This window comes from Coregonus lavaretus, assembly GCF_964263955.1.
Source record: "Coregonus lavaretus genome assembly, chromosome: 36".
In the NCBI taxonomy this organism is placed as follows: domain Eukaryota; kingdom Metazoa; phylum Chordata; class Actinopteri; order Salmoniformes; family Salmonidae; genus Coregonus; species Coregonus lavaretus.
Window position 1 is genome coordinate 11,327,913 of NC_140023.1, and position 10,954 is coordinate 11,338,866.

The following is a 10,954-nucleotide window of genomic DNA, read 5'->3' on the forward strand; positions in this document are numbered from 1 at the left end:
GACAAATTAAGTGATTGGGGAACTGCTATAAGAAGACATGCAGCTTTATGGATTCTATCAAGGCTATTTCTATTCTGATTACTCTTAGCACAGCTACTGTACCCTGCTCAGTTATCCCCTACAGTACAATAGTAGAGGATGTTGCTAGTTGAGGTTTATTCTATTTGGTATAGATGGGAATTGTAAATCAAAACAGAAATGGTACCAAATGCGTAGATATTGTATACAGAGAGACATGCTTGTACACAACACATAGGAATATGCAAATACAACAATTTTCTTCACAATTTATGTGTAGCACTTATTTTCATTCAACTTGCACAGTAAACACACACATACACACACACACACACACACAGGAAACATCAGCATGTACTCTCTCTCTCACATGTTTCCCAAACCACCACCAACAGCACACTGGTTTCTCAATGTGGTCAAAGCAGATAAACTTTACTGTTAAAGTGTGACAAAAACATAAACCTTCCAAGTTAATGTCTATGTTCTTGTCTATCAGGCTGATACAATCACTGCCCAACCAGTCGCTGTGCGTGGGTAAAATCACTGAGGAAGCAAAGCCAGGGAAAAAAGCCATGTTACAACCTATGTGTTGTGATAATTGCGTGGTTTGCTCTATAACCTGTTAATTCATATCCCATGACAGCGTGATACGGTGCATTCGGAAAGTATTCAGACTCCTTCACTTTTTCCACATTTTGTTTAGTTACAGCCTTATTCTAAAATGTATTCAATTAATTTTCAATCTACACACAATACCCCATAATGACAAAGCGAAAACAGGTTTTTATTCTTGCTAATTTATAAAACATTAAAAACTGAAATACCTTATTTACGTAAGTATTCAGACCCTTTGCTATGAGACTCGAAATTGAGCTCAGGTGCATCCTGTTTCCATTGATACAACTTGATTGGAGTCCACCTGTGGTAAATTCAATTGATTGGACATGATTTGGAAAGGCACACACCTCTCTATATAAGGTCCCACAGTTGACACTGCATGTCAAAGCAAAAACCAAGCCATGAAGTCCGTAGAGCTCCGAGACAGGATTGTGTCGAGTCACAGATCTGGGGAAGGGTACCAAAAAATATCTGCCGCATTGAAGGTCCCCAAGAACACAGTGGCCTCCATCATTCTTAAAATGGAAGATGTTTGGAACCACCAAGATGGGAGAACCTTCCAGAAGGACAACCATCTCTGCAGCACTCCACCAATCAGGCCTTTATGGAAGAGTGGCCAGACAGAAGCCACTCCTCAGTAAAAGTCACGACAGCCCGCTTGGAGTTTGCCAAAAGGCACCTAAAGGACTCTCAGACCATGAGAAACAAGATTCTCTAGTCTGATGGAACCAAGATTGAACTCTTTGGCCTGAATGCCAAGCGTCACGTCTGGAGGAAACCTGGCACCATCCCTACGGTGAAGCATCGGGGTGGCAGCATCATGCTGTGGTGATGTTTTTAGTGGCAGGGACTGGGAGACTAGTCAGGATCGAGGGAAAGATGAACGGAGCAAAGTACAGAGAGATCCTTGATGGAAACCTGCTCCAGAGCGCTCAGGACCTCATACTGGGGCAAAGGTTCACCTTCCAACAGGACAACAACCCTAAACCCTAACCCTAACCCTAACGCAGGAGTGGCTTCGGGACAAGTCTCTGAATGTCCTTGAGTGGCCCAGCCAGAGCCCGGACTTGAACCCGATCGATCATCTCTGGAGAAACCTGAAAATAGCTGTGCAGCGACGCTCCCCACCCAACCTGACAGAGCTTGAGAGGATCTGCAGAGAAGAATGGGAGAAACTCCCCAAATACAGGTGTGCCTTCATACCCAAGAAGACTCAAGGCTGTAATCACTGCCAAAGGTGCTTCAACAAAGTACTGAGTGAGGGGTCTGAATACTTATGTAAATATGACATTTCAGTTTTAGAATAAGGCTGTAACGTAACAAAATGTGGAAAAAGTTAAGCGGTCTGAATACTTTCTGAATGCACTGTATGTAGGCCTAAAGGCCGAGACAATAAGAAGACACAGTGGCAGAATAAATTCAACCACACCTTTGTTTCATCACAATACCGGAGAGCAACTCCGGTTCATCTGTCCGGTGAAGTCCACAAACAAACAGTTACATGACCTACTACAGCATGGTCAAGCAAGTTAATGTTTCCGACATTTACGTACTACTAAACAATTATTGATTTAGAACCACGTGGAGTTACAGCAAGTTGCAAAGAAAACAGGAGCAGCCTCCACTATTCCAGCACCATTTCATTTCAATATTTCAACATCATCAAATCACCGATGCTTAGTCTAATACAGTGACAACTAAGATACCAAAAACGATTTAGTCCAATCAACATAAGCTAAATATGATATAGCTGTCCATGGTACTGATTTCTGTCTGTGTCTGTGTGTGTGTGTGTGTGTGTGTGTGTGTGTGTGTGTGTGTGTGTGTGTGTGTGTGTGTGTGTGTGTGTGTGTGTGTGTGTGTGTGTGTGTGTGTGCGTGCGTGCATGTGCACATGTGTGCAAGTAGAAAAAAACATGTTGACTCAACCAGAAACACCAATGCCATACTCCTCTCTTTCATGACTCTGTCATATAGTATACGCTTTTTGTTTTTGTTGTCCTAGTAGGCTACCTGGCTAAAATGCTTTCATGGGCAACGATGCGCCAGGCCAGCTAGTTAACGTTAGCCTACTACATCTAGCTACATATGGAATTTAGTCCAGGGGCACAATGTATGAATTTATGGTTAGATCAGAATCTACCATTATAATCATTGGCCAGTACGGATAACTAAGTAAAACCACTGCCAAATCCCTATCTCCATCCATGGCTAATTTAAAAAAGGGACAATTTTAGCTAGCTAGCTACCGGTGGACAAGGACACAACGAGATGGAACAATTCAACTTTTTTCTGTAAATTTCATACTATTTTTAACCAGACAGTATCAGATATATGGCCTACACATACTGAGACAGAGGGGCGCTGTTTCGCTTGCTCGGATGCTTTCTCTGGTGAGATACATTCAGCCTCTTGCAAATTGAAGGAAAATTATGAAACACAGAGAGACGAAAGATACATTTTTTTCTTTTTTTCTTGGTCATTTTTTTGGGGAAGCCTGGCTTCCCTTGGCATCCATGAATACACTGTACCCCACAGTGTCACCCACTATCTGGGTTTGATAACCCAAGATACTGTAAGCACCAGATGTCACTTATACTCCAACTCATCTTTTGTCTTACTTCCTCTGTCCCACCCTTTTTCTCTCTGTCTCATTGGACAAGTTAATGGAAACTTAACTTGGAAACATGTAGCTAGTCTCTCTCTCTCTCTGTTTCTCTCTGCCATGTATGTACAGTCGTGGTCAAAAGTTTTGAGAATTACACAAATATTAATTTTCACAAAGTCTGCTGCCTCAGTTTTTATGATGGCAATTTGCATATACTCCAGAATGTTATGAAGAGTGATCAGATGAATTGCAATTAATTGCAAAGTCCCTCTTTGCCATGAAAATTAAGTTAATCCCAAAAAAACATTTCCACTGCATTTCAGCCCTGCCACAAAAGGACCAGCTGACATCATGTCAGTGATTCTCTCGTTAACACAGGTGAGAGTGTTGACGAGGACAAGGCTGGAGATCACTCTGTCATGCTGATTGAGTTAGAATAACAGACTGGAAGCTTTAAAAGGAAGGTGGTGCTTGAAATCATTGTTCTTCCTCTGTTAACCATGGTTACCTGCAAGGAAACATGTGCTGTCATCATTGCTTTGCACAAAAAGGGCTTCACAGGCAAGGATATTGCTGCTAGTAAGATTGCACCTAAATCAACCATTTATCGGATCATCAAGAACTTCAAGGAGAGAGGTTAAATTGTTGTGAAGAAGGCTTCAGGGCGCCCAAGAAAGTCCAGCAAGCGCCAGGACTGTCTCCTAAAGTTGATTCAGCTGTGGGATCGGGGCACCACCAGTGCAGAGCTTGCTCAGGAATGGCAGCAGGCAGGTGTGAGTGCATCTGCACGCACAGTGAGGCAAAGTATTTTGGAGGATGGCCTGGTGTCAAGAAGGGCAGCGAGGAAGCCACTTCTCTCCAGGAAAAACATCAGGGACAGACTGATATTCTGCAAAAGGTACAGGGATTGGACTGCTGAGGACTGGGGTAAAGTCATTTTCTCTGATGAATCCCCTTTCCGATTGTTTGGGGCATCCGGAAAACACCTTGTCCGGAGAAGACAAGGTGAGCGCTACCATCAGTCCTGTATCGTGCCAACAGTAAAGCATCCTGAGACCATTCATGTGTGGGGTTGCTTCTCAGCCAAGGGAGTGGGCTCACTCACAATTTTGCCTAAGAACACAGCCATGAATAAAGAATGGTACCAACACATCCTCCGAGAGCAACTTCTCCCAACCATCCAAGAACAGTTTGATGACGAACAATCCCTTTTCCAGCATGACGGAGCACCTTGCCATAAGGCAAAAGTGATAACTAAGTGGCTCAGGGAACAAAACATCAACATTTTGGGTCCATGGCCAGGAAACTCCCCTGACCTTAATCCCATTGAGAACTTGTGGTCAATCCTCAAGAGGCGGGAGGACAAACAATAACCCACAAATTCTGACAAACTCCAAGCATTGATTATGCAAGAATGGGCTGCCATCAGTCAGGATGTGGCCCAGAAGTTAATTGACAGCATGCCAGGGCGGATTGCAGAGGTCTTGAAAAAGAAGGGTCAACACTGCAAATACTGACTCTTTGCATAAACTTTATGTAATTGTCAATAAAAGCCTTTGACACTTATGGAATGCTTGTAATTATACTTCAGTATACCATAGTAACATCTGACAAAAATATCTAAAAACACTGAAGCAGCAAACTTTGTGAAGACCAATACTTGTGTCATTCTCAAAACTTTTGACCACAAGTGTAGATATCTTCTTTCATAGAAATGACCCACTACTGTCTGACTCATCAGTGTCTGGTCTGAAGTGGATTGTGGTGAACCGTTGTCGTGCTCAGCCCTCTTCTATCTCTCTTTTTAACCTTTGATTGAACAGAGATATTGTAGAAGGCTTTTGTAGACTTTTGTCTGTCTAGGTGGTTGATAGTTGACTTGTGGTGTCAGTCTGATGCTCACAGGTGAACTGAGTTAACAGGCTCATCATGTCTGCCCTAGGTCTAATCAAGTGAGCAGAGCTAACTCACTTTGTCTGTGTCTCAGCTCCTTACTCCAACCAACAGAGCTGGTCTTGTCTATCAGGGGTCAGTGACTGGGAGTAGAATCAGCTGATTAGTTCTGTCTCAGATCTGTAATCAATATCTGTAACTGGTTTGTCTGGATCGAGGTCAATCTAGAAGGATGGTAGTTCTTCAGTCAGAGTAATTCAAGCCTATGTCTATCAGTCCATGTCATTCACACATATGTCTGGGTCCCCAAACTAACCATCATCCTCTGCTTCACTGGCATTTTGGTGCTTTATTGTTGAAATGCACTGTCTCCAAATAATCAGTGTGTTATTTACTTCAAAACGAGTTAGGAATACCTTAGTTGTCAATTGAATTGGTGAGATGACTGGAACTGGAATGTATTGTAGCCTAACTCTGTTTTTCTGATTCTGATTAATTTCTGTGTGTGTGTGTGTGTGTGTGTGTGTGTGTGTGTGTGTGTGTGTGTGTATGTGTGTGTGTGTGTGTGTGTGTGTGTGTGTGTGTGTGTGTGTGTGTGTGTGTGTGTGTGTGTGTGGACGTTTTTATCTATACTTATGGGGACCAGAAATCCCCCACAAGAATGATCTGACCAACTGGGGACATTTTGTTGGTCCCCACAAGGTCAAACGCTATTTCTAGGGGGTTTAGGGTTAAGGTTAGAATTAGTGTTAGGGTTAGAATTAGGTATAGGGTTAGGGTTAGGAAATAGGGTTAGTTTTAGGGTTAGGAGCTAGGGTTAGGGTTAGGTTTAGGTTTAGGTTTAGGGTTAGGGTTAAGGTTAGGGTTAGGGTTAAGGTTAGGGTAAGGGTACGTGTTAGGGTTAGGTTTGGGGTTAGGGGTTAGGGAACATAGGATTTTGAATGGGACTGAATTGTATGTCCCCACAAGGTTAGCTGCGCAAGACTGTGTGTGTGCGCGCGCGTGCGTGTACACGTGTGTTTTCTGGCTTGCTGGCAGTGGCAGGCTCATATGAGTGTGTGTGTGTGTTAGAGGTTAAAAGCCCCTGTCTCTGTGGGAATTAGTGTGGGCCATCTAGATCTGCTGCACAGTAGTTTGAGAGGCAGGCAGCTTAATCTGTAGGCTGGCTTTGTGCTGCTCTCAGATTAAAGACATGTTTTAAACCTTTCTCACGGACACAATATGCCTTCAACTCTCTCCCTGTGTGTGTGTGTTTGCCTGCTTGCATGCTCGTGTGTGACAGTGGATTCACACAGCTGGGTTCAAGAAAAGGACACCTTCTTCGCTATTTAAGAAGCGGGTGGGTTTTAGCATTATCTGAGACGACCCACGCATGTCCTATTCATCTATTAATTTGCCGTTAGCGGCGTGGCGTATCGTCTCCAGTGTTTGAGGGGAAACAGCTAATCCTAATCCCCCTTTCCCCCTCAGGATTCTGTCAAATCACAGGCCCTTTAAAAAGCCCTGGCTGCCTTGCTGGCTCCAAATGAGAGGACACATGCACACTGTCGTGTGAGTGTCATGCATAGTACAGTATATTCTATGTATTTAGGTAATACAGCCACTCACAAGCGCAATAAACACTTTTTAAAGAAACATAAGTAACATTACACAGAAACAAACATGAATAGAACATTATTGCAAATAAACATGAATAAATGATAACAGAGAAGGAAATAGGAAGCGGGAGAGGAAAGAGGGAGGATTACGCCGGCTCTGACTTCATTGTAAAAGTAAGGTAGAAAGGGACATGTCACAGTAAAGTCTGATAAATATGGAGTCTTTATTCCGTGGCCAACACTACTGAGCAGAGAGACGCTTTTTACCACTGCAGTCCTGAGCCAAGCACAACATAATGCAAGTTCCTGTGCATGTGTGTGCATGTGTTCTGTGAATATGGAGACTATTTGTGTGTGAACGATTTATACTGTAATTGTATACTGTTTATGAACATGTGCATATGTACAGCACAGTGTGTGCTGGTGACTATGCATGCCTTTCATTATCCTATGCAATGGACCCTAGACGCAAGTGCACTCTTTCTAAAATACATTTTGGGGAATGGGTGGCCATGCGTTAGTGTGTGGTGAGTGTTGGGGAGGGGGTTAGTGATGGTGACAGCGGTAACTATTTCCATGTGATTGTCACATAGGACTATATTGAAACACACACGCACAAAGACTAAGAATTACAGTTACACAGACATTAACTGACTAAATTCACAAAATATTAAATAGATTCAGAAGCGTCATAAAAAATGCATTGGGCCTATGGTTTATACAATACATTAGTAGAAGGAAAAGGCCCAACACCCTGAGAAGTTGTCAGACTTTCCTTGGGGTTAAAATGGAGAGTGGAAGGGGTGAGCTGGGAACGGGATACATCACCACAGATAAGGAAAGCAACCAATTTTAGGGTCAGTTCTAATGCCAATTTGTGATCTTTTATAATTAAACCCCTGGCCTGTCTTTCCTAATGTGGTATTTTGTATAAACCTAATACATGCACACTCCTACTTGTGTCAGCTCACACTGTCAACTCTTAAAGGCCCAATGCAGTCCAACATTGTGCTGTGTTTTATATACATTGCCACACTATGAGGTTGGAATAATACTGTGAACATGTGAAAATGATAATAATGCCCTTTTAATGTAGGAGCTGTTTGAAAAGACCGCCTGAAATGTCAGCCTTTTTTTCAAAAGAGTTTTGGCCTGCCCGGTGACATCACCAGGGGGTAAATTAGTTAATAGACCAATAAGAAAGAGAGTTCCAAACCTCTCTGACAATAACAGCTAGTTTTCAGTTTACCCCTCCCCACTCCTAGACAGTCCTAGCAAAATTTTTGCTTGAGAAATTATTATTTTCTAAGAAGCTATTTTTGTTTGTTTTAAATTCAAATGGTAAACAATTATCACAGTAAGTTAATTAATTGTTACCCAGAAATGATTTGATATTTTTTTAACCTTTAAGCTCCCATTCATTATCTATAGTTCCTTTTTTATATCTGGAAGTCAGGTCTATTACAGAAAAGCTCAATCTATAGTACATTATTTATCTCTCACCTTCTCTCTCGTCATTCATTCATCGTATGACAACTCAGTGAAGTAGCTAAATGGCCAATTTTGCATAAAAAAATCAGAAGTATTTATTTGAAGCTGAGCCTCTCTTTAGGAAGAACACTCAAGGAGAGTGATATTCCACAGATGTTTCTGCCATTTATTATTTTGAGGATCTCTTCGGCTGCAACACCCCTCATCAGCTACTACAATAAACTACCAAAGGGAGAAAAAAAAACATTGAGGCACTTTGCATGTGTGTATGGACCATATACATTTTAGCAGACGCTCTTATCCAGAGCGACTTACAGTTAGTGAATACATATTTTTTTATACTGGCCCCCCGTGGGAATCGAACCCACAACCCTGGTGTTGCAAACGCCATGCTCTATCAACTGAGCTACATCCCTGCCGGCCATCCCCTCCCTTACCCTGGACAAATTGTGCGCCGCCCATGAGTCTCCCGGTCGCGGCCAGCTGCGACAGAGCCTGGATTCGAACCAGGATCTCTAGTGGCACAGTTAGCACTGCGATGCAGTGCCTTAGACCACTGCGCCACTCAGGAGCCATATGTGTGGGTGTGAGCAATAGGCAATATGCCTATTTTCTGTGTGTGCAAAGAGGGGCGTGAAATGTGTTAGACTAAATGTATGTGTGAATTACTGTGCTCGCATAATGATTTGAGCGTTTATGTGTGTTTTCAATATGATACTGTAAGTGTGTGTAGGTGTAGTGTGTGTGTTCTTTTTCCACAGGCTGTCAGAGTCGTGCCGCTAAGTCTTTGGTAACTTACAGTGCCTGTGTTTTTTTAAGCTTTTGTTTAATTTCGACTTCCTGTTTTATTCTTGGCCTAATCCAAACGCAACACAGCTGTGCAGCCAGGCAGAGAGAGCAGGGGGAGGGTTGCCAGGTCCTGCTGTGATGAGCCATGCTTTGCAACTGCTCCCAGCAGATGGGAGGGAAAAAAGGGTGACAGCTTGGGCTTATCTCAGCTTTTATAGGCCAAATTGACCCCCATTTGATCATAATAGTGTTTAAATCTATATATTTAATGTAAGATCTACCCCTCCCATTATTTTAGAGATACAGTGCTGTGAATGTAAGATGGTGAAGCCAGAGAGATTTAACGTTAAAGCAATACTATGAAAAACCCAGTATATTAGGGGAAGTCTTTCTCTTGGGGGATCGCTGTTTACTATACCATCAAGCTGCGTATGTATTTTATTTATCTATATATCACTGCGACGTGGGTTGCCAGCTTGAGCTGGATTCTTTCAGAGGCCAGTGTATTTAGCTTCAGTCTTTATTTGCCCATAGTGTGCTGAGGCATCTCACTGCTGGTCTCTCCCAAACCAACCCAGCACATTCATTATTAATCTAACATACCAGGGACTCTCTTTCTCTCTCCATCGCTCTAGCCAATTACAGTAATGCCCCACCGACTGCTGCCAGACTCATTCGCTGGCAAGCTGCGTCTTTGATGTCCATCAACATGAGGAGACCGGGGGAGCGACTCTTAATAGAGCAGAGGGGGAGATTATGTGACTGACTGTCCCTGGGGTGGGAACTTTTTTTTGTACTTTATTTATATTATATTTTATTACCAGAGGACCCAGGGCTTTACCAGGGCTTTACTGTAGCCAGGGTCCTGCCTCTCTGTGCCTCCTATCACAGTGACATGGTACTTAATCCTGTTACTCTGTCATTTGGTGAGCCACCGAAGTGTGGGGAGCGCAGCAAGCTGCTTTACCCAGGCAGCTCTCTCTCTCTCCAGGGCTGCATCTCAATTATCAGGAAGTAATGCGGAGTTGGCTATCCTTCAGCTGCTGGGATGGAGAAGACCTGGACAAACAGACAAACAGCCCACTGCCATGATACTGATAGCTGGGTATGAAATCAACTGGTTATAGTTGAGAAAATTGGGATGCTGCCTGCAATGTCCATCTATTTGCACCCCTGCATGAAATGAAAGTCAAATGTGTCTGGGTTTTTGATCTAGTTGTGGTAATGAATAGATGCTGTTCAGGCTAGGGCCGGGATTCATTCTGAGCAGCGTTGGATCCGCCTTACAGCGCGATTGACATTTAAAGGTATTTTCTGATTAAGCCAACATATGCAGCATTTACCATGAATGTGGTATCCAGGAACGCAGGCACATTGCCTTTAAAGGTCCAATGCAGCCATTTTTATCTCAATATCAAATAATTTCTGGGTAACAATTAAGTATCTTACTATGATTGTTTTAATTAAAATTGTCAAAAATAAACAAAAATAGCTTCTTAGCAAAGAGCAATTTCTCAAGCAAGATTTTTGCTAGGACTGTCTGGGAGTAGTCTGAGTGGGGAGGGGAAAACTGAAAACTAGATTTTATTGGCAGAGAGGTTTGGAACTATTTCTGGTCTATTAACTAATTTACCGCCTGGTGATGTCACCAGGCAGGCAAAACTCCATCCCACCAAAACTGGCTGACATTTCAGGCGGTCTTTTCAAACAGCACTTACACAAAAAGGGAATTACAATTTTTATAATATTTTCCAACCTCAGTGTGGAAATACACTGAACAAAAATATAAACACAACATGTAAAGTGTTGGTTCCATGTTTTATGAGCTGAAATAAGATCCCAGAAATGTTCAATACACACAAAGCTTATTTCTTTCTAATTGTGTGCACAAATTTGTTTACATCCCTGTTAGTGAGCATTTATCCTTTGCCAAGATAATC